This window comes from Chelonoidis abingdonii, chromosome 6 (assembly GCF_003597395.2).
Source record: "Chelonoidis abingdonii isolate Lonesome George chromosome 6, CheloAbing_2.0, whole genome shotgun sequence".
Classification (NCBI taxonomy): Eukaryota; Metazoa; Chordata; order Testudines; family Testudinidae; genus Chelonoidis; species Chelonoidis abingdonii.
In genome coordinates, this window is record NC_133774.1 from 72,790,796 (window position 1) to 72,813,877 (window position 23,082).

The 23,082-nt window shown below is 41.8% G+C and overlaps 1 protein-coding gene across 2 annotated transcripts in view; it reads left to right on the plus strand.

The window, feature by feature from the left end:
- The first annotated feature begins 19,162 nt into the window (after positions 1-19,162).
- Positions 19,163-23,082, plus strand: part of APC (APC regulator of Wnt signaling pathway) — a 196,404-nt gene continuing 192,484 nt past the window's right edge. The window contains exon 1 of one of the 2 annotated variants that reach the window (XM_075067153.1): positions 19,163-19,567. The gene's annotated coding sequence lies outside the window, so the exon portion shown is untranslated. The remainder of the gene's footprint in view (positions 19,568-23,082) is intronic. The other variant, XM_032768262.2, reaches the window with a different exon arrangement.

A 23,082-nucleotide genomic window follows, 5' to 3' on the forward strand; every position in this document is an offset into this window, starting at 1 on the left:
TAAAGGTTTGTCAAAGAAGGAATTGTAAACTTAAATGAGGGGTCAGGAGCACTTGAACATAGCTTACTTGTACTGCCAAGGCAAGGCAAGGAGCTTGAATTATGAAGTTCATTCTCTACTGAGTGAGTATGTGGAATTAATTTCTTATGTTTATTGCAGTCACTGTGCAATGCTGGTTGTTTATTGCACTTTTCTGGGAACCAAACCCTCCTTGTTTGTTTCAAGTGTATCATTTTAACAATAAACATCATTGTCAACACAGCTGAGGCTTTCTGGTTCTATGGCACCTCCCTCTTTATCACAGGCTGGATGGCCTGTACCTTTACTTGATGTCACCATTTTCCAGAGTGTTGAGATTTTATACTACTAGGAGCTCAGCATTTGGAAAAAAAAGCCACTGATCCAAGGGCCAAATGTATACTCAAAAGCCTAGCACTAGGTACTTATTTTTTAAAACCCTGACCCTAAGTTTTGCAACAAATACCTGTGTAGTTTCAATTATTTTTATTTCAATATTAATTCTCAGCTCCATGCCTTTAAGTAGCCCTTTGATGTACTTCTATCTCCTTTGGCTTTTCCATCGGAAGGGATGCTATAGCACATCATAAATTTGATCTTATTTGATTGGTGTAGTTGACAAGCATTTGGATCAGAAGAGGAAGCATTATTAGCATTTCCAGTTAATACTGATAAAATACAACCAAAACAAACATGAGAATTAGCATTTGCAAATCAAACACAGAAATCCACAAAAATTCACAATTCTTGCAGTGTTCACATTTTTGATATAAAATGGTAATTTCCCCAAGTATAATGGGGACAGGAGAGAAGGAATTAGGGCAAAACTGTTAAAGAGAAAGATATAAATGCCAGTCACCTTTTTAGGGCCTGATTCTGATCTCACGACTGTGTGATTTTTTTACCTAAATGGTTACAAAAACTGTGTGTAGGGAAACTGTGTGTAGGGAAGCAAAAAAGCTAAACCAGTATAAGGCACATTTATACCTACATAACTGCATCCACACTAGTGTGTTAGTACCACTTTAACTTTATCAGTGAAGTTAAAGTGGTACAACTTGTCTATATACACAAGACCTAAATCAGGAGTAAAGTCATTAAAAATCAGTGAGTAGCACTAGTGTGAAACCAGTGTGAGACCAGTATTTTGGGCCTGATTTATCATGCACTGGTCCCAGGGGAGGCTCTATGTTTTTTGCCACCCGAAGCATGGCAGTCAGGCAGCCTTCGGTCACACCGATTCGGCAGCAGCTTTGTGGGTGATCTGCTTGTCCCATGCCTTAGGCCTCCCACAGAAATGCCTCTGAAGGCTGCCTGACTGCCGCCCTCACGGCGACCAGCACGGCTCCCCAGGCCCGCGCTTGCTGTGCTGGTGCCTGGAGCCGCCCCTGATTGCTCTGCCTTTACTCTGGTGTTACTGCACTGAAATCAGCAGAAGTAACGTAATAATGAATCAGACCCATTAATTACAAATTTTGTTCTGTAACGTTCAATTTATGGAACCAAAATATTCTTACCAATAAACACCAATTTGTCTTACTATTAAAAAGTCATAACTGCCATAAAAATAAATCTCCCAAATAGAAAATAAATACCAGAAATTGGAATTAAGATACAATGTTAGCATATAAATGACATAGGGAGGGGACTGACTGAGAGAAAGTGGTCCCCTAAGCTTGTATCTCTGGTTGTGTTGAAATGCAGATGTACATAGTGCTTTTAGACCATATGCATTAATGGTTGCCTTAAGTAGTCAAGAAATTATGTTGACTCACCAGTAAAACAGTGCATTTAGGATGGAAGGTTGCTTGTCATCCTAGCCTCATGTGAGTGTACCATTTGTTCAGAATGTACACAGGTGATCTGTGAGAAGGGGACAGGTCAATAAACAAAAATTCACAGAAGCTCTAGGGACCCCACCACAGCTCAGTGGCTCAGCGCTTCAGGATTCCCCACGACTGACAGTTCTTGCCCAACTGCCATGTGTCTGAAGCAGAAAATATCACGGAGGTCTTTAAAAGTCATGGAATCCATGACCTCTGTAATATAATCTTACCCTTACTCATTAGTAACAAAAAATTTACTGGCCAAATCTGGCCCACATTCTGCAGAGACGTGCACATGGACCTTGAGAGGTCATCTAGTCCAGTGCCCTGCACTCGTGGCAGGACTAAGTATTCTCTAGACCATCCCTGACAGGTGTTTGTCTAACCTGCTCTTAAAAATCTCCAATGATGGAGATTCCACAACCTCCCTAGGCAATTTAGGGTCAAATTCTGAAGTATTTAAATAAAAAAAAGTCCATTGACTTCACTGGGAGTTTTGTCTGAGTGAACACTAAGAGATTTTCACTTTAATGAAGATTCACAAATATTATAAATAAGCAATCTCTTTATTGAGGGCTAGCTATTCAAAAAGAAGAGAGAAAAAATCAATCTTAGATTCAATTGCACTAGTAAATGGAAGTTCAAATAGACTCATAATTGTTTAATCTGCAGCTTGTGGGAGATCTATAGGATGCCAGTTCACGTGGCTCCCTGAAATCCTTAACAATTTCTCTCCTTTAAAAAGTACTAGAGAAAAACAAAGGGTTCTGTCCAAAGGAAATGATTGACCCCCTTGCATTTAAAATGACTCATCTAATTAATAATGATGCTCATTAAACCCAATCTTTACATTAAATTAATGCAGCATACTCTACATAAGGAAGCATAGCTTGGTGGTTTGAGCATTAGCCTACTAAGCCCAGGGTTGTGAGCTCACTCCTTGAGAGGGGTATTTGGGGATTGGTCCAGCTTTGAGCAGAGGTTAGACTAGATGACCTCCTGAGGTTCCTTCTGGCCTTGATATTCTATGATTATATAATGTTAATTCTGTTAAATGTATAATATAACACACTCCAGATATCTAGCAATATGTCTGAAATGTGACTTTTATAATGCTTATTAACATCAACCTGTAAGACAAAAAGGAAAAAAAGAAAATCCCTCAGTCTCTGGGGTACTCAGAGTCAGGGTTAAGCACCTGGGTCTGGTCTTCTGAGGTTATTTTAACCTGAAGATGCTGTGCAGACTCTGTCTCCTGTTTATCTAATTTGGAGCTTTCCTGCAATACAGTGGTGCCCCTTTTTGACCCGAGCAGCTAGTCAAGTGCCAGACCCTGGGTCTGTTCCAGTTGGAAGTAAAAATCATTGGAGTCTGACATTTTCCTTGATTCAATCTTGTTTATTTAAAAGGAATGTACAAAGTCTTCCTCTGAATGCAGGAAGAACAAAAATCAAAAGGAGCAGTTTCTTAGCTTACAGCTCCAAGCTTGTTTAGTTAACAGACCCAAAAGCTCTCTCCAGCTTTTTCCACGGTCACACTGGGTTCACAGGGTACTGCTTGTCTTCTTGCATTTTGCATCTCTGTTCATTCTTGATCCAGATTTTTCTTCTTTAGTTGAGTACCTGCATTCGCGTCCAGGAAGAAATGTATCTTCTGGGGTCCTTGCAGAAGTTTTTCATTTTACTGTGCTCTGGATACTCTCCTTTTCCTTTGTATTTGGAACTATAAAGCTAAATAGTGTCCTGTAGTCAATTCTGATGAATTTGCCAGTCCTCTGATGTATGTACTACAGTTAGAGATTATTTGATGGAAGGTGCTATGTATTGTATGTGAGATTTGTAGTTGTAGCAGTATTAGAGACAATTGGGAGTTTTCCATCAAATTGATTGTTTTGACCAAAAATGCAGTTTCAGCTAAACAGAAGTTTTACTTGGTCCAGCCACAGGGAGAGGTGCTGACTTCTTGAGGTTCCTGTCAGCCCTACATTTCTATTAAACTAAGTTATTTGACATTTCTGATTCAAAGATTTTTGGAATTTGCATAAAGCAAAATTTTGATATTTGACTTTTTGTCACAATTCAGGACAAAACAAAACTTCCAAATACACAAATATCTGGTGAGATGGAAAGTCCAATTTTTGCTCAGCTCTAATTATTATTATAAGTGGTACTGGTAGTGCCACCTAGTAATTAAGGTTGTCTGACACTTCCTCTTATGAGAGACCGTTTTTCAGTTGCTTATAACTTTACCAAACTTTAATCATTAGAACTGAAGCATTCCAGGCCCGATATCTGCCTCAGGCTGAATTGTTTTGAAAAGCTTCAGCAAAAATGGTTCAGTTGTTTATAAAAACAAAATTAGAGAAAAATGTTATTTCACCCAAGTTAAAAACAATTCTTACAACTGTTTCGTTGTGAAGTTCTAGCACCACCATGTTTTGGAGCAGAGGATTGAAATTTGCCAAGGGATCACCATCACATTTTCCAGTTCCCTGAGAAGGAGGATGGTAGTGGAGACAGACTGGGATGGAGAGGGGATGGGAGACTGAGATTTGGGGTGGAGACTAGAACTGGCTGCACAAGGAACCTGTGTGGGTGAAAACTGGGATGAGGAATCTAGGGAGAAAGGGGGAAATGAGTCCAGGAGAGCTGGCAGTATTTTAAAGAATCCTTATTGAGGTTGCAGGAAAAAAACATCCCGATGTGTAGAAAGAATAGTAAATATGGCAGGCGACCAGCTTGGTTTAACTGTGAAATCCTTACTGATCTTAAATGCGAAGAAGCTTACAAGAAGTAGAAGATTGGACAAATGACCAGGGAGGAGTATAAAAATATTGCTCAGGCACGCAGGAGTGAAATCAGGAAGGCCAAATCACACTTGGAGTTGCAGCTAGCAAGAGATGCTAAGAATAACAAGATTTGATTCCTTGAGGACCTGCTCCATGATTTTTTCAGGGACTGAGGTGAGGCTGACTAGCCTGTAGTTCCCCGGATCCTTCTTCTTCCCTTTTTTAAAGATGGACACTACATTAGCCTTTTTCCAATCATCTGGGACCTCCCCCGATCGCCATGAGTTTTCAAAGATAATGGCCAATGGCTCTGCAATCATATCCACCAACTCCTTTATCACTCTTGGCTGCAGTGCATCTGGCCCCATGGACTTGTGCTCGTCCAGTTTTTCTAAATAGTCCCGATTCAAAACCACTTCTTTCTCCACAGAGGGCTGGTCACCTCCTCCCCATACTGTGCTGCCCAATGCAGCAGTCTGGGAGCTGACCTTGTTTGTAAAGACAGAGGCAAAAAAATCATTGAGTACATTAGCTTTTTCCACATCCTCTGTTACTAGGTTGCCTCCCTCATTCAGTAAGGAGCACACACTTTCCTTGACTTTCTTCTTGTTGCTAACATACCTGAAGAAACCCTTCTTGTTACTCTTAACATCTCTTGCTAGCTGCAACTCCAAGTGTGATTTGGCCTTCCTGATTTCACTCCTGCATGCCTGCGCAATATTTTTATACTCCTCCCTGGTCATTTGTCCAATCTTCCACTTCTTGTAAGCTTCTTTTTTGTGTTTAAGATCAGCAAGGATTTCACTGTTAAGCCAAGCTGGTCGCCTGCCATATTTACTATTCTTTCTACACATCGGGATGGTTTGTTCCTGCAACCTCAGTAAGGATTCTTTAAAATACAGCCAGCTCTCCTGGACTCCTTTCCCCCTCATGTTATTCTCCCATGGGATCCTGCCCTTCTATTCCCTGAGGGAATCAAAGTCTGCTTTTCTGAAGTCCAGGGTCCATATTCTGCTTCTCTCCTTTCTTCCTTGAGTCAGGATCCTGAACTTGACCATTTCATGGTCACTGCCTCCCAGGTTCCCACCCGCTTTTGTTTCCCCTACTAATTCTTCCCTGTTTGTGAGCAGCAGGTCTAGAAGAGCTCTGTCCCTAGCTGGTTCCTCCAGCACTTGCACCTGGAAATTGTCCCCTACACTTTCCAAAAACTTCCTGGATTGTCTGTGCACCGCTGTATTGCTCTCCCGGCAGAAATCAGGGTGATTAAGTTAATCTCTTATTAAGAATAAGAATATGACAACAATGTACAGCAATGGTAAAAAAGGGCTTACAACAGTGTTACCATATTATTTTGGTCCAACATTCTAGTTTGATTGTAAAGGGGATTTTACAACATGTGGCAATGCATGCTCATGTAATTAATATCAGAATTAAGCTCTAAATTGGAATACATAAAACATTTGTTCTGAGAAAATATAGTTTTAAAATGTTACATTTTAGCTGAAGGACTCAGACCATCTTTAAGGAATCTTTGAAGAAGATTTTTCAAATTGGTGCCAACATTTAAACAAAGAAAAAAACTAAGCTATAAACAAGCTACTCTGAAAGTATGTACCCATAGTCCCCTCACTATAATTATTGGAGCACTGAATATGTGCTTAGCACTATGGAGTATTCTCAGACGTTAATTATCTTTACCAATTACTGCATTTAAGATACTGTTTTAAAAAAAGCTTTATTTTTCATAGCCCCAGCTTCTCTATCAGCTTAATTCTGTAGAGAAACTGTAATCCGCTGTTTATGCATTAGTCTCTTGCCATGGAAATGATTTTGATAATGTGTATGGAATGATATGACTTCATATGAATAAGTTGATAAGAAAAGGTGGGATATGAGCAGAAATTCTTGATGAAAATATCTTTGATGCTAAGACAAACTTTAAAAAGGGTGGAGGGTGGGTTGAGGGTAAATGGTGAAAGAACCCAGGAGAAGCTCTCCAAAACACTAAAAATTTTCAGTCAGCTGTGCTGGGTCTGAGAGGGTACAGATGGCCTGTGACTCCTTTTAGCACTGTATCCATTAATAGAGCCAGCTTGATGAGCATTTGGTCAGCCTCTGAATCTCTTCCTAGTAATATCAAGTTTCTCTTATTTGTCATTTGGGTTTATTTTTTGCAGTTCCCTAAAATGGTAACTACTATGTAGCCCTTACCTCCAAGGCACCTCTTCCTATGGGTTCCATAACTGCTTGCTCAGATGCCACTTACAGGACAGTGCTGTTGTTGTCAGATGGGCTTTTGAAATATGTTCTTGGGCCGTAAGACATGTTAGTCATATTACATTTGTTACTAGAGCAATGTAGACTTGATTCATATCTCGGAACTAGTTTACTCACAATTCAGTCCTTATTGTGACATTTCAGATAACATTTCTAAAGTTGCCCAGCTGTCTGCTTTACTCACAATGTATTTTTTGACAGTGTTTAGTGGCTAGGACCACCATGAATAATTCTTCTGAGAATCATAGACATTTGTGATTTAACAACTGGACTCTGATTCCACTGAAAACTCCACTAATATGTTCTGCCCTTTTAAGGGTTTTTTATAGACTATAATAAAATCACTACAAAAGAACAGTCTAATTCTAAGCACTGTCCCCTTCCACTGTGTGCAACACACTAGTTTTTGAAGTAAATGAAAGAATTATTTTTGAGGCTCGCACTTCGCCTCTTTCTCCATTTACTCCAGAGCAAACACCACTTAAGCCCTTTAAGGCCCTTTGAGTGGGAGTACCACATGTTTATACCTCCACTGAATTTGGTCCAGAGGCTGAGTAATCTCCCTGCCCCTTTATATCTTATGCCAATCAATAGCCTTGCTGGAAGGTAGTAGGCACTTGGCTAGCAGTGCTCCTCTTGTTGAGCCCAAATGTCTTCAGATGTCTTAGATTGTGCAGAATTCAGTCATTTCCTGGACTAAACTCAAGGCCCTTGCCCATAAATATTCGAGTTTCTTACCTCTCCATTTTCTTTGTCAGACCTGCCCTAGTCTAGGGCAGAAAAGTGTGGACCTTTCCCATGCAATTATCTTTGCCCCTCGGACTCAGAGAATCTGGTATGCTGGCTTTTGTTTTACGCTACTGCAAAAAAACATGGGGCTTCATGGATGTGCTTCAGTTTTCAATTCTATAACCATGAAAGCAGATTTTTATTTTGTTTTTTACATTAGAGTCCTAACTCAGACCAGTGTTTATTCTTAACAAAAAAAGAGGATACTTGTGGCACCTTAGAGACTAACAAATTTACTTGATCATAAGCTTTTGTGGGTTAAAACTCACTTCAGAAGATGCATCCAGTGGAAAATACAGTAGGAAGATAGAGAGAGAGAGAGAGAGAGAGAGAATGAAAAAATGGGGGTTGCCATACCAACTCTAACAAGATTAATCAATAAATGTGGGCTACTATCAGCAGGAGGGGAAAAAAACGTTCGTAGTGATAATCAGGATGGCCCATTTCAAACAGTTGACAAGAAGGTGTGAGTAACAGTAGGGGAAAAATTAGCATGGGGAAATAGTCTATTCTTAGTGTCTCACTGATCCAGATTTTTTGACCTAATGAATTCAGTGGTGTAGCCTTCCTGAACTTAGATTTGCTATATCAAGGCCAGGTTCCCTTTTGATCCATCTCTCAAGTCATATTTGAACCTTGTGGTCTACAAACTGAGGAACCAATTTTTGAGGGAGGGCTTCTACTCAGAAGCTTGTGTCTGTTGTGCTACAGCAGCAAATACACTTGTTTGACATATCCTTTAGGTTTTTTAAACCTGGCCTTTCCTTTTATAGCTAAAAATATGTTTAAGGGCTCTGTGGTTACAGAAACTCAGATTCAGAACTATATATTTCCCCTGAAGAGAATCTTTTGTCGTTTTCTACTATTTATGTGGCCTGCCAGCTGGAAACCTAAATTTATACCGTGGTAGCTTCTCATGTTCCTAGTAGCATTCACCTCCTGTTTTAATCTTTAAATTTTCAGACTTTCATGTTAACCTACATAGAAATTGCCTGCCTTTCCCTCAGATTCTATACTGTCTGCATAAGATGGTTGATGCAGAAAATGTAAAACATGTACATTCTGTGACTTGTAGAAAACTTTTTTAAGGACATTTAATTATTGTTATTTTTTGTGTGATGGTATCTCCTAGGAGGCCCAATAGAGATTGGACCCCCACCCTGCGAGGTACTGTGCAAACACATAAAAAGAGACAAGTCCCTGCCCTGAAGAACTCACAATATAAATAAATAAATTGGACAAAGTCTGGGAGGGAAGACAGTGCATAGAGAAGTGAAATTACTTCCTCAAGGTCACATGGCAGGTCAGGGAAGAGATAGAATAGAAGTTGATTATCCTGAGTCCCAAGCCGCTGCCCTTGCCACTAGATCATGATGCCTCTCAAATAAGATGTAAAGATAAGGTAAAACATATTTGTATGTTCTCAGATACATAAAGGTAAGAAAATATTCTAGACAACATTGTCATATTGTCTCAGTAATCACAAAACCCTCCCAGACATACAAAGAAGCAAAGGCCTTTCTGTTAAGGATCAACTACTTGGTGTATTGGCATGTCTTGAAGAGAGAGCGATGAGACACTGATAATAGGTATTTGTAGAACCATCACTTGGATGAAGTGCTGTCATGGTTTGTCCCTTACTGAAGACCATCTGGACTGGTCTTTATTTTCTGAGGCAGACAATGGCAAATGACTACTACAAACTGCTGTTTAAATCCACTTCCATCTTACAATACTGCACCTGCCAATTATAAGAAATTATTTCCTTTGTAGGATGAGATAAGTACGATGATTGTATTTACTAATTTAATTAACTTAATTACTGATCGGTTTACTTCTTTTATTTAGCCATAACATAGCTGAATGAAAGCACTTTTGAAAAGGGAGTTGTAAAAGTGTCCCTCGACAAAAGCTTTTGAAAATGGTCCTTCTTATATAAATATTTATAAATGTGGGCATGACGGCTAGTGAATTTTTCTTTTTGGTGAGCCAATTTCATTTAAACTTAGCAAGAGTTATAGCTTGTTCTGTGTTTGATGTCCTCATCCATTTGTGCACTAGCTGCCCTATCAAACTATTGATACACCTATGTAACAAATGTTATTACTGTAACTCTCATGCTTTTGTCTCATTACTTTTTAAAATCTGTTTCTGGTGTCTTATCTTTAAATTTAGAGTGTAAAGCTGTTTGGGGTGGGAATCTGTCTGTATAGCACTTAGCTCATTGGCGCTCTGATCCTGATTGTTATTTACAAATGGTACTGTAAAACAAATCTATAAAATCTATAATAATAATTAGGGCTGTTGATTAATCACAGTTACCTCACATGATCAACTCAAGTAATTATTCATGATTAAAAAAATTAATTGTGATTAATCTCAGTGTGACGTTGCACTCTATATGATTTTATGAAAATATGCTAATGAGTGTGAATATAATGTAACTGGAATATGCTTAATGCAAAAGGTCTCTTGTAAGGTATCATTACAAAGCTTATAATCTACCGAGTTATTCTAAAGGTCATCCTATTTGTATAAATGTATCATTCTTGTATCTGAAACTAGAAATATGAAATATAACTCTGAGGGCCTATTGTAATTATGCAAAGTGTGGGCCATTAATGGTGGTTTGGAATCTTGATGGCTCCCATTAACCCGGACAATTAATTGTTTTACTTGTAAGTCTTCCTGTATATGTGTGTGCTGACAAGTGAGTAATGAAGTCTTACAGTGACATGCGATCATGTCACTTGAACTGGAATCCATCTTTAACCTGGTGCTTTTCCATTTAGAAGGGGGGGTGAGGACCCAGAACGAGACAAAGGATTCCCGCCTTGTGCCACAGCTATATAAGGGGATGGAACAGAACAAAAGGGGCTGCAATCATGAGAAATCCCCTAGCTACCACCTGAGCTGGAATAAGGGCTGTTCCAGGGAAAAGGATTGTGCTCAGACTAGGAAAGCATCCAGTCTGTGATAGAAGCTTATTGAAACATCTCTGAGAGTGAGATTTTATCTGTATTCAGTTTTCTTACTGGATTAGGCATAGGCTTGCGTGTTTTATTTTATTTTGCTTGGTAATTCACTTTGTTCTGTCTGCTATTATTTGGAACCACTTAAATCCTACTTTTTATATTTTATTAATACTTTGTTACTTATTATTAACTCAGAGTATGTTTAATACCTGGGGAGGCAAAACAGCTGTGCACATTCTCTATCTAGTGTTTATAATGAGAGGACAATTTATGAGTTATCCTGTATAAGGCTTTTATACAGGGGGCAAAACAGATTTATATTGGGGTTTGGACCCCATTGAGAATTGGCATTCTGAGTGTTAAGACAGACACTTCTTAAGGCTGCGATTCATTAAGCCTAAGCTGTAGGGAGATGGTTCAGACTAGGGTCTGGGTTTGCAACGGCTAGGGGTTCGACTCAAAACAGCAGGGAACTTATGAAAAGTCCCAGCTGGCCTAGGGCAGGAAAGCAAGGGCGAAGTAGTGTGTGTTGAATCCAGTTGAAGTAAGTTCCAAGGGGGTTTCTGTTGATCCAGTCCCATCACACTAGTTTTTAATTGCACTGTTAGAACGCATAGCATACCAGTAGAAATAATTAAAAATATTTTGCATGTATTTTTTCCTAAGTTTCATGTTGTGAACAAAGTTCCTCCTTTACCTTGGTGGGTCCTGCATTCTTAAAATTATTATGGCGGATTTGCTCACTCTCAGTGATCTTCCCCTCTGGTGAGAACACCACTCAGTCTAGTCAACTCCTCCATGTGTCTGATCAGGAGATTGAGGTTGTGGGGGTGAACCCGGCGCCTTTTGCCCTCTACTTCCGGTGGTTCATGCCCATGGGCCCTGCGGATTGCAGCTTGTCTATATTGCTCCGGTGTAACAGCTGTATTGACTCTAGACTACAATACTCCCTGGGGCTACTTCCCCATGGTCGCCTTCCAAACACCTTCTTTATCCTCAACACACAGGACCTTACCTCCTGGTGTGGCTGATAATGCTTGATTGTTTGATAATTCCTCGAGATCCTACCGAGTATAGCAACAAAACCCTACTCAAGGAACCTGGTTAACACTACGCGTTTTAAATCGACTTTAAAGAACGATCAAAGTCGATTTAAACGCGATGTACCCCGTACCACACTACAATGGCCCTTTTATTTCGATGTAAAGGAGCTCTTTAATCATTTCTGTACTCCTCCCGCGAGAGGTAGTAGCGCTTAAATCGAGTATTAAACTAAATCGGATTACAGTTAGTGTGACGGAAATCGACGTTTATTGGCCTGGCCGCGGCTGTTATCGGGCACAGTTGCCACCACTGACGCGCTCTGGACCAGCAATCTGAACTCAGATGCAGCGGGCATGGTAAAACAGGAAAGCCCTTGGAACTTTTGTTTATGTACATTCTTGTTTGCCCAGCGTGGAGTTCTTGATCAGCACGGGTGGTTTATGCACTCCCAAATCAAAAAGAGCTCCAGCTGATGGACCATACGGGAGATTACATGGATCTGATCGCTTTATGGGAGATCAAATCTGTTTCATATCAGAGAGACTCCGTTTAAGAAGGACGAAAATGCTCCAAGCAATTTTGAAAAAGCCCAGGCTACTCAGAGTGCTGCCATGACAAGTGTAACGGAAAGACCAAAGAATCACAATGGAGTGCAGGAGGAGGAAAAGGAAACGGTACTGAGGACATCCAGCTATCCCACAGTCCACAGCCAGTCTCTGGAAAGTATTTGCACTTCTTGGCTGAGCCTCCCAATGTCTGAGTTCAAACACTAGTTGTCTTTTGGCGTAGGTTCAGGAATAGCTCCTCAGTTCTCCTCACAAACCCCCCTCTGCCCGACTCGTGAAAGAAATAGGTATAGAAATCTAGTGTGTGATTCTTTCAGTGTCACCCTATGTGTACGGTGAATTGACTGCTGGTAGATGATCGATGCTGCCAGCAAGTGAAGGCAGTATTCTGCTCTTCTCCCCTCCCTGGTGGTAGACGGTTGCATAATACCTGAATATCCATTCAGTCGCCATCAGCCCGGAGCTCTGTGCTGGCCTAGTGAGCCGCTGCGATGGTTTGAGGCGCCTGGGTAATAAATGGAATGACTTCCCAGTTATTCCAAGTAAATGGTTACAGAATTGGCTGTAACAGATCTTCCTCATTAGCAACTGGGGGCTGAGCTTCAATCAGCCCCTCCCTTTCCTGTGCCAAAGAAAAAGATCTGGACCTCGGACTGCCACTAGCCGAGGCGCATGCTGTGCTCCTCTCCCTCACACGTCTAATGTCCTGTCCTAGACGAATATCATCGCGCCGGGAAGAGGCTGCCTCCCCTCATTTTATGTCACTGAATCAGTGTTCATTATCCTGCATTCTTTATATTCGATGACACAAAAGGTGCAGGAACACTGTCATTGGTTAGCCAGGTTTAAGGTTGGGGAGAAGGGAAGCACGTGGTGGGGTTGTTGCAGCGGGTACCCCATGAGGAGTATGACACGGAGCAGCTGTGCTCTCTGATACACCTGGTTCTTCTAATAACACTTGCCCCGGTAATTCTAAGGGCAGGACCTGTCTCTATTTTAGAAAACATAAAGGACGGGATTGTACTCGGGAGTCAAATGGGGGTCCAATTTTGCTTTTGCCGGTTGCGCCCTTCGCCGATTTCAGCCAGAGGCACTTAGATAGAAGCGACAGTACTCAGAGGAGAAAGATAACTGTCATTTCATTGCCAGTCTTACTCTCGGGCAGTCAAAGACGTATCAGAAACGACTGGTAAACCATGGCTCTGCTATCATGCAAAAGTCAAGTGATGCAATGTTCGAGTGGTGTTAGCGTGAGATCAAGCCTGTCTAGTCCAGCTCAGCATACCAGTACACATCGGTACGGCCGGAAAATTAAAAAGCTGCAACGGAGGTCGTCCATGGTCCGTCCTGCTAGTGTGTGCGAGTCCATTTCGCAGCCGGCACATAGCCAGGGCGAGATCATCCCAGAGATATAAAAGACCTGCGGACAGGATTGTGTCAGTCCTGATGTCATATTTACCGAGAGGAAGGAATTGACTGATTAAGACATATCTACCCAAGGACCACCCGCGACAATAATGATTCAACCCAGGGAATTCAAGGGGGCGAGGGAGCTGCGGGAACTATGGATAGCTAACGAAGAGCTACCCACATGCAACGCTTCAGGAAAGAATCGACGTTAGCCTCGGACATGGACGCACAACGCTGATTAACTGTCCTAGTGTGGGTCCAAGTAAAAACCAGAATTTTATTAAATTATTTAATAAATTACCGATTTTAGCTAACTTCTCTGATATTATTCCCGCTACGTGTATTGACTGGCCTCTAGTCTCACTCTGGGCCTCTTCACTCCCAGTCCTCCCCACCTGACTGGACGTACGCCTCACTTTTCCTAAACTCATGAACGTGTCAGAGCTGATTAGACCTGCCTTGAATGTAGGCTGCAAGAGTGATCTAATCAATGTAAGGCTATATCTCTAGTGAGATGTACTGGTGTTTCTACTGCCTTCTAGAAAATCGTTAATTGGCCCCAGGTGTCTTGATTAACCTGGAGCAACTGCCATTTGGTTACCATGGTACTAGGGATTTGTTTAGCCTGGGGCTAGCATACCTGTTCCTCAGTACTTTACTGTAGCCATCTGGCCTTGCCCCTTCACAATATATATTGTGTTCTGTGTTGTAATTGAAATCAAAGTTTATATTATTTTTATTATAAATATTTGCACTGTAAAAATGATAAACAAAAGAAATAGTATTTTTCAATTCACCTCATGCAAGTACAGGTTGAACCTCTCTAGGCCGGCATGCTTGGGACCTGACCATTGCTGAACTATAGAATTTGCCAGACCACAGGAGGTCAATACAGAGTCCCAGAGAGTCTCCATAGGTGTGAGAAGTAGGGTTGTGGGGGGATGCTGCAGCACCACAATGCTTTGTGTACAGCCTGGCGCCCCACCCAAGGGCCCCGCTGCCACCCAGGATCCCAGCCACCAGCCCCTGGCCCGGGGGCTCCAATGCTGGCCCCATGTTGCAGTCACCTGCCCCTCACTTGGAGTCCCAGGCGCCAGCTCCAGGTATTCCAAATCCCTCCCGGAGCTTGAATGCCACAAATCAGCTGTCTGCAGTGCTCCAGAAGCACTAGGAGGGAAGAGGAGGAGTTGGTAGGCACGGGGCTGCTGGTGCATGAGAGGTGAGAGGGGAGGGGGCAAAAGGGGGAGCTTGGTGCCAGTGGGTGCTCCAGCCCAGGAGCACCCACGGAGTCGGCACCTATGCTGGACCACAGATGTTGCTGGACCAGGGAGTGCCAGATTAGAGGCTCACCTGTACTGTAGTGCAATCTCTTTGTCATGAAAGTGCAATTTACAAATGTAGGTTTTTTTGGTTACATATCTGCACTCAAAAACAAAACAATGTAAAACTTCAGAGCCTACAAGTCCACTCAGGCCTACTTCTTGTACAGACGATCACTAAGACACACAAGTTTGTTTACATTTGCAGGAGATAATGCTGCCCTCTTCTTATTTACAGTGTCACCAGAAAGTGAGAACAGGCATTTGCATGGCATTTTTGTAGCTGGCATTGCAAGGTATTTACGTGCCAGAAATGCTAAACATCCGTATGCCCCTTCATGCTTCGGCCACCATTCCAGAGGACATGCTGATGATGCTTGTTAAAAAAATAATGTGTTAATTAAATTTGTAACTGAACTCCTTGGGGGAAAATTGTATGTCCCCTGCTCTGTTTTACCTGCATTCTGCCATATATTTCATGCTGTGGCAGTCTCGGATGATGATCCAGCACATGTTGTTAATTTTAAGAACACTTTCACTCCAGATTTGACAAAACACAAAGAAGGTACCAATGTGAGATTTCTAAAGATAGTTAACGCACTCAACTCAAGGTTTAGGAATCTGAAGTGCCTTCCAAAATCTGAGAGGGATGAGAGGGAGCATGCTTTCAGAAGTCTTAAAAGATCATCACTCCGATGTGGAAACTACAGAACCCAAACCACCACGTCCGCAGCAGGCACATAGCCAACTCCCACACTTCCTTCATGTAAAGGGTGAGACAGAAGTGGAGAGGGGGAGTGACAGGACCATGCTTCACTATAGCTAATCTCAAGTGGCATATGGTTCCTTGGAAACCATACCCAGCTGGTACAAGTTAGAGCAGCCAGGGCTGCGGCAGATAACTAGGAAACCATATCTAGAGTCTGAACATTGATTCTCAGCTTCTCCTCTTTTCCCTCAGATGGGTTTTCCTGAGTGGTTGCGTGTCCTTTGCTAGGCATTCCACTAGGGTCAGGCAGACCCAGTCAAGGTCCTATCCTTCTTTCTCTGGGGCTCCCACAGCCTTCACCAAAGCTCTTGATGGAGGAAGTAGAATTGGTTGCCCCCCTCTTGGCATTCCAGCAGGTGTCAATGGGGGAGCTGCTGAGGCGCTGTGCAGGCAAGGGCAGTGATATGATGTGTGGTAGTGCCTCCTGTAGTGATGGGCCTGATTCCAACACTTCAATTTAAAAATCAGAGGGGGGTGGCTCATTTTCTGTTATAGAATCTAATGCAAATTTCCTTTGTAGCCCTTCTCAAAGGGCATAGTTTAGAGCAAGGCACCACCAGGACATATTTTGAACACCACTTCCACAGACTTTGTTTTTGCTGAATCTTTTTATTTAAAAAAAGTCTGATTACAATACAGTTTGCTTGTGCCTCCCTTAAGAAAGCCAATTTTGAAACACTGCATAAGAAAATAATTTTTTTTTTTTTTAAAAAGTGTTCCTCCATTCCTCTTTTTTATTTTTTGGTCCTTCCTGAATAATGAGATGTACCCTAAGAAAAAAAGCAGAGAATCCTGTGGCACCTTATAGACTAACAGACGTTTTGGATCATGAGCTTTTCATCTGATGAAGTGGATATTCACCCACAAAAGCTCATGATCCAAAACGTCTGTTAGTCTATAAGGTGCCACAGGATTCTCTGTTGCTTTTACAGATTCAGACTAACACGGCTACCCCTCTGATACCTAAGAAAAAAGTCTGATTTAACATTGGGGATTGACAGTTCTTATAAACACTACATTTTCCACCTGACCTACAGAGTTTCAGTCACTGAAGACCCTCTTCTAATTTTCATTAAGGCAGTTTTGAAAAGCTCTCCCCATTATGAGGAAACATTTTACTGAGATATTTAAAATCTTGTTCATTCAGATTGTCAAACAGCTTGATGCTCTCTGATTTATTCCAACCCCCGTAGAATTGTAGCTTACTTAGACTCTCTCATCTCATTTTTAGGAAATATCCCAGATAACCTTGAGGTGATTAAATGCACAAAGACATTTACCAGGAGGTATTACCTTTGAAACAGCAGTGATCAGTATGCAACATAATTTGATGACATAGAATATATAAAATAGTAGTTTCTAATCTTTTTGAGTATCTAGGTCAGGCTATCAAACTAAATCTCCATTATACTGGTTAATATGTTATCTCCCATTTAGTTGTGCGTGCTCTGACCTGTTGTAAAGATCAGGGTTTGTAGCAACTCAGTTCTATGGAACTTGATGTCGAGGGTGCCGCTGGCATGATCAAATAGAATGTAATTCTAGTGGGAACTGATGCTAAAAAATATGCCCTACAAAGAAGCCCTGTTTGTAGACATGGAAGGATTCTCCTTTACTTTTTTATGGAATGTAACACATTGTATGTTTTAATTTTCCCTCTGTGTAAATTCTGATTTAACCCTAAAACATGATTCAGTTGTTTTTTTTTGTATGTAGGAATTGATGATTACTGACACACTTATCAATAAAAATGTAATCTCGCCAAGCTTTAGGCAGTATGTTGCAATAGCATATATTACTATACATCTGAGAGGAGACTGAAATATCCTGTGCCCTGATAATATTCATTCCAGTAATGCTTTAGTAAGAGAAGTTATACAAACACTGCCAAAATGTAAAATGGCCAGCTATCTGTCCATGATTATGTTGAAGTTTTTGTCCACAGTGCCCATCTGTCATTAATGGTCATTTCTGATATGGTGGCAGGTTGCCCTATATACTCTGATGCTACTTCGGTTTCCATTCAGCATTAAGGAAAGTGTCATTGCTGTTAATGCAGAGATATTCACAGATTTCTAAGGCCAGAAGGGATCTTTAAATCGTTCAGACTGACCTCCTGTATACCACAAATCACAGAATTTTGCTTTGTTACCCCTCCATGAAGCCCCATAACTTGGGTTTGACTGTATAACTTGTAGAAAGAAGTCTTGTTCTGAAAACAGCAAGGGATGGAGAATCTCCCACAGGAGTCAGCAACCTCTGGCACGCGGCTCACCAGGTAAGCACCCTGATGGGCCAGGCCAGTTTGTTTACCTGCCATGTTGGCAAGTTCGGCCAATCGCAGCTCCCACTGCCTGCGGTTCACCATCCCGGGCCAAGCCAGCACATCCCTCAGCCGGCACCGCTTCCCACCTCCTTCATTAGGGTGACCAGATGTCCTGATTTTATAGGGACAGTCCTGATTTTTGGGTCTTTTTCTTATATAGGCTCCAATTACCCCCCGCCCCATCTCGATTTTTCACATTTGTTGTCTGGTCATCCTAGCCCCCACTGGCTTGGGACTGCAGCCGGTGGGAGCTGCTTACCAGAGGTTACCAGCTTACCCTGGCGAGCTGCGTGCCAGAGGTTGCCAACCCCTGATCTATCACTTCCCTTGGTAGTTTGTTCTAATGGTTAATCACTCTCACTGCAAAAAACATGAGCCTTATTTTTGAGTTTGTCTGTCTTTAACTTTCAGGCACTGGTGCTTGTCATGTCTTTAGTATCCTCTATTTTCTACCTGTGAAGATACTTACATCTCTCAGTCTTTTATAATTAGCTGAACAGATTGAGCTAGGGTAACCAGATAAAAAGTGTGAAAAATCGGAACAGGGGCTCGGGGGGGGGGGGGAATAGGAGCCTATATAAGAAAAAGCCCCAAATAACAGGACTGTCCCTATAAAATTGGGGCAGCTGGTCACCTTAGCAGCTCTTTGTGAGCTTGGGCATCCTCTTGTATTTTGTGTGCTAATACAGAAAACGTTTGTTTCACTGCTTTTCTTTGCGGGTTTGCCTGCAAGCTGTGTCCCCCACGCTCCCCTGCCGGGTCACTGGGGAAAGGTGGCCACCTTGGCAGATATCTCCCGGCTTAGTCACACACACACACACACACACACACACACACACACACACACACGAAGCCTCGAGGGTCTGCCTTTCGTAGTACAGTAACCAACCACCCTCCCCACAGCAAGCACTGGGCGGAACGGCCGCAACCACACGCCCTCCTCGGAGCACCGCGGACGGAGAGCAGCAGCAAGCCAGGCGACGAGCAGCAGGTGTCTGTAAAAGGAAGGCGACGACTAAAATGCTCCTTCCTTCGCGCGTGCGCATTGGCTCCCCGAGCCGATTCCGGTTCTTCCAGGGTCGGCTGCTAGAGTCGGCAATCCCCCCGCCGCGCCTGCGCACTACGCTCCCCCCTCAGGCAAGATGGCGGCGGGGAGAGGAGTCCGGGAGGGGGCGTGAGGAGGGTGGTCGCATTGTGGGGGTTGCCGGTGACTGAAGCCGGAGGGAAGCTCGGAGGGGCCGGGGCTGCCCGGCCCGTGTCGCGGGGATGAGGAGCCGGGACAGCGGGATAGGGGCCGGCCACTGCCTGTGAGAAGGGGGAGTGTCCGTCGGCCCAGCGCCCTGTATGTGCGGCCGAGTCCGGCCCCGGTTGCCTCTTCTGCCCGCTGCCTGGGGCCGAGCTGGAGTCGGAGGAGTCGCCGCGGCGGCGGTGGCGCGGCTGGGTGGGGAGAGAGCAGGCAGGTGAGTGAGAGAGAGCCGGGCCCCTCCCCGCATGGCACCGCCAGCCCTCAGCAACCCCCAGGGCAGCACCCCGGCGAGTCCCCGTCTCTTGGCAGCCCGCTCCTGCATGCTGCCCCCCATGGCGCCCCCCTCCCCAGCCGGTAGAGCCCCGGTACCACCCCCTGGGTATAGCCACCCCCGAAGAGCCCAGGTCCCTTTACCCCAGTTTATGTGACCTGCTGAGCCGAGCTTCCCACGGATACTGACTCAGTATTTCAGGATTGGATTAAATAACCTTTCCTATGGTGGGGGAATATCTATATTAGCCTACTGACCAATACCTGTCCTGTACGTTACCCCTTGGAAGGGAGAGGAACAGAAGGGTGGGTGGTGTTTTGGCAGAGGCACTAGACTGGGACTCGTATCGAGATCTGAGTTTATACAACTTTTATGTTGTAGTATAACAATATAAACGTAATGCTTCATGGCAGGAGTTGAAAAATTCCCAGATATCTGATCGTCAAAGGCCAGAATTTGTATGCAGTGAAGCCTGATAGAAATGTCTGTGAGAAGACCAGCTCTTTTTAGCTTCTCTGGAAGGGGAGTGGTGAGGAGGGGGAATTAAATTTAAAAGTAAAGTCCGAGCCACCCCACGTCTTGCTCCGGTTGCTAGAGAGGACCTTCATCGCTTATCCCTGACTCCAGAGCTTTCTGAAGGCTATGAAGGTTTCTGCTGCTTATGGGTCTGTGTAATGTAATTCTCTACATTTTAACCACAGCCTCCGTTTTTGAGGTGTTCCTAGCCCTTCTCTCTGCTCATAGATTAAACAGGATATTTACATGACTCTAGTCTGTTTCACTTTTCAACTTCATTGGGTGACAAGGTGTTCTGATTAACAGCTCTAGAAATTACCAGTACCCTGTTAGCTTTCACAAAGGGCATCAGTGAAATTATGAATGGTGGTAGCAGCACCCTGAGGAAGGTGGGCCTGCATCTGTTGACATTTGAAAAGCTTATCTTAGCAGTCATAAGGCTAAAAACCTTAAGACTTCTTTGGGGGAAAAAAAGAAATTCTGCAGAAACTGATAGTTTAGGCTCACTTCCACAAACTCCTGATCCTCAGGAAAAAAAAAAATTTGTGCCCCTGGTGGGGTAGTAGATGTTTCATGCCCTGCTTACGTGGTGTTATATATTTGAAATAGTAATTTTTTTAACTGTAGTTCTTGTAGTGATCCTGGTTTAATTATCTATGCTCTGATTTAAATGACAAAGGAATATTAATTTATTCTTTACCATGGGCTTCACGAATTGTGGTATGAAATCTTTCCTTTTTTTTTAAAGTGAGTTTGATGAAGTTGTTATGCCAAGTAGCTCTTGCCAATCCTAGCGACCTAGGAAATGTTAGTCAAGTTAAAGTGGAAGTCATACAATCCTTTACCTTACTTTTTTTGGGTAGACTTCTGTTTTCCTTGATGTCTCTTTCCTTCCCACTCTGTAAAAGGCTTCATCACACATGCAGCATGTTCAGCATGTGCAACTGAAAGCACATCTTCCTGATGGAAGGATAACTACTATGATCTGAGCCTCAAGGAATATAGGGATATTCTGAGTTCCACAAAGAATCTAAATGACTTATCTGGCAAAAGGATAGCTATAATTAGTGGTATACTGCACAAAAACATAGCTGATAATTTTTTTCAGATTTTATTTAATTCTGCCTCCCCTTGTGTTGGAATGATATGCATATGTAATTTTTTTTGTTCTTGTTTTTCTTGCAATATTTGTAATATAATACTGTATATAATAGTAAGTTTAGTGTAAAAGTATATTAAACTACATGCTGAGCAAGAAAAACAGGAATAGACAATGCTACATGCTCAAATCTGAGATTGAATTTAGCTTTAGATACCTAAACTTTTGCATTTTTACATATTTGTTTTAACTGTAAAAATTGCATTTGCAGTTTCATTTTATTTAAAATATCAAACACTAAAAACCATAACAATGTGGTTTTTTTGCATTTCCCCTTATTGAAAGATGCAGTAATCAAACTTGTAGTAGAAAATAAGTCTTGTTAAAAGAGAGCTCAGATATTTGAGAAAAAAATGGACTGTTGGAAGAGTAAGTACACAACACAATTTTCAAGTGTTGGGTTTGGCTTATATGCATCATCTTTTAATAACTGACTTCTGTAAAGAATCTCCACAAAGATGGTCATGGGCCCTAGTCCTTATCGGAAACTAACAGATCAAAACACATTTGTGTCTTGTCAAAACTATTTAAAACAAGTGCAAAAAAAAATAGTTCAAGAAATGAAATCACTGTTCTTTTTTAACTCTCTCAAATGCTTGTCTGATTTACCTCAACATTTCCTGAACTTTTCTATTCTTCTAAAGAATCATACATGAAATTTCAGATGCATTCATTTAGGTCAGAGGAGCAATACTATGCTGATAGCTGCTTATCCCAATGGGCAACTGCATTTTACTTTTACTAAAGTTTATGTATGCTTTTATTCAAGTAGAACTCATTGAATTAATATTAGTTATATCTTTTAATGTACTTGCAGATGCCTTTGGTGGGTTGTTTACAAGATGTACTTGCTCATATAATTCACCTTCAGACATTCCTTTCAGTGGTCCAACAATAACCAAAAATAAGTGGTAACTAGTATCTTGAATTGCTGTCTTTTTTCAGTTGGATCAGCATAAAACTTTTTAATACATGTTGAAATCATCAAGTTGAACAAACTTAGATGTGGTTCATTTGGTGTTGACTAACAGACTGAAAATATATTGGTAACCTAAGTGAAAATGAGACAGTCAAATTGGCTTATGCTAGTTAAATTTTCTCTGTGTTAAACCATTTAGTGTACACATCTTGTAAAAATGAATAACTTTTCACAGAATTACTAAATGCTTGTTGTCAGAGCATTTTGCAGTACATTAAATATCAGATTGTTCTAAAAGTATGATGAATGACATTCTAATAGACTTAGGTTTAGCATAGAGTTGATCTTACACACACTTTAATTTTGAAAGTGTCCAATAGCCGTATGGTAGTTCAGTAGTGTTATAGAATAGAAATCACAAACTCCAAGGCCCTGTCCACACATCAGAAACCTTTATGGGAAAAAGTGGTAAATCTCTAATATTTTTTACTCCAAACTAAGTCTGTTGCACAATGGGGACACATTTTAGTCTTTTCCTTTTTATCTTGAGTATTCATATTTTAAGAATCTGAGTTTTAGTAGCCTATATGATGATGAGGGAATGAATGAGCAGTGAATGAATGGACCAAGGCTACTTAGCTAATGGATTGATTACTAAAATGAACATCTGATTAGTTGGTAATTCCTCACATCATAATAGTGACACTGATACTTTGTTCTTAACAATAAAAACAAAAAAAAGCCTATCCTAGCAATATTTAGCAAATTTAGGGGTTTTTGTCTTGTTAAACTCAGACTGTAATTATGAGTTGTATTGAAATAATATAAGGTGAGCATGATAAAGGCGTGCAAATGTATGATAGT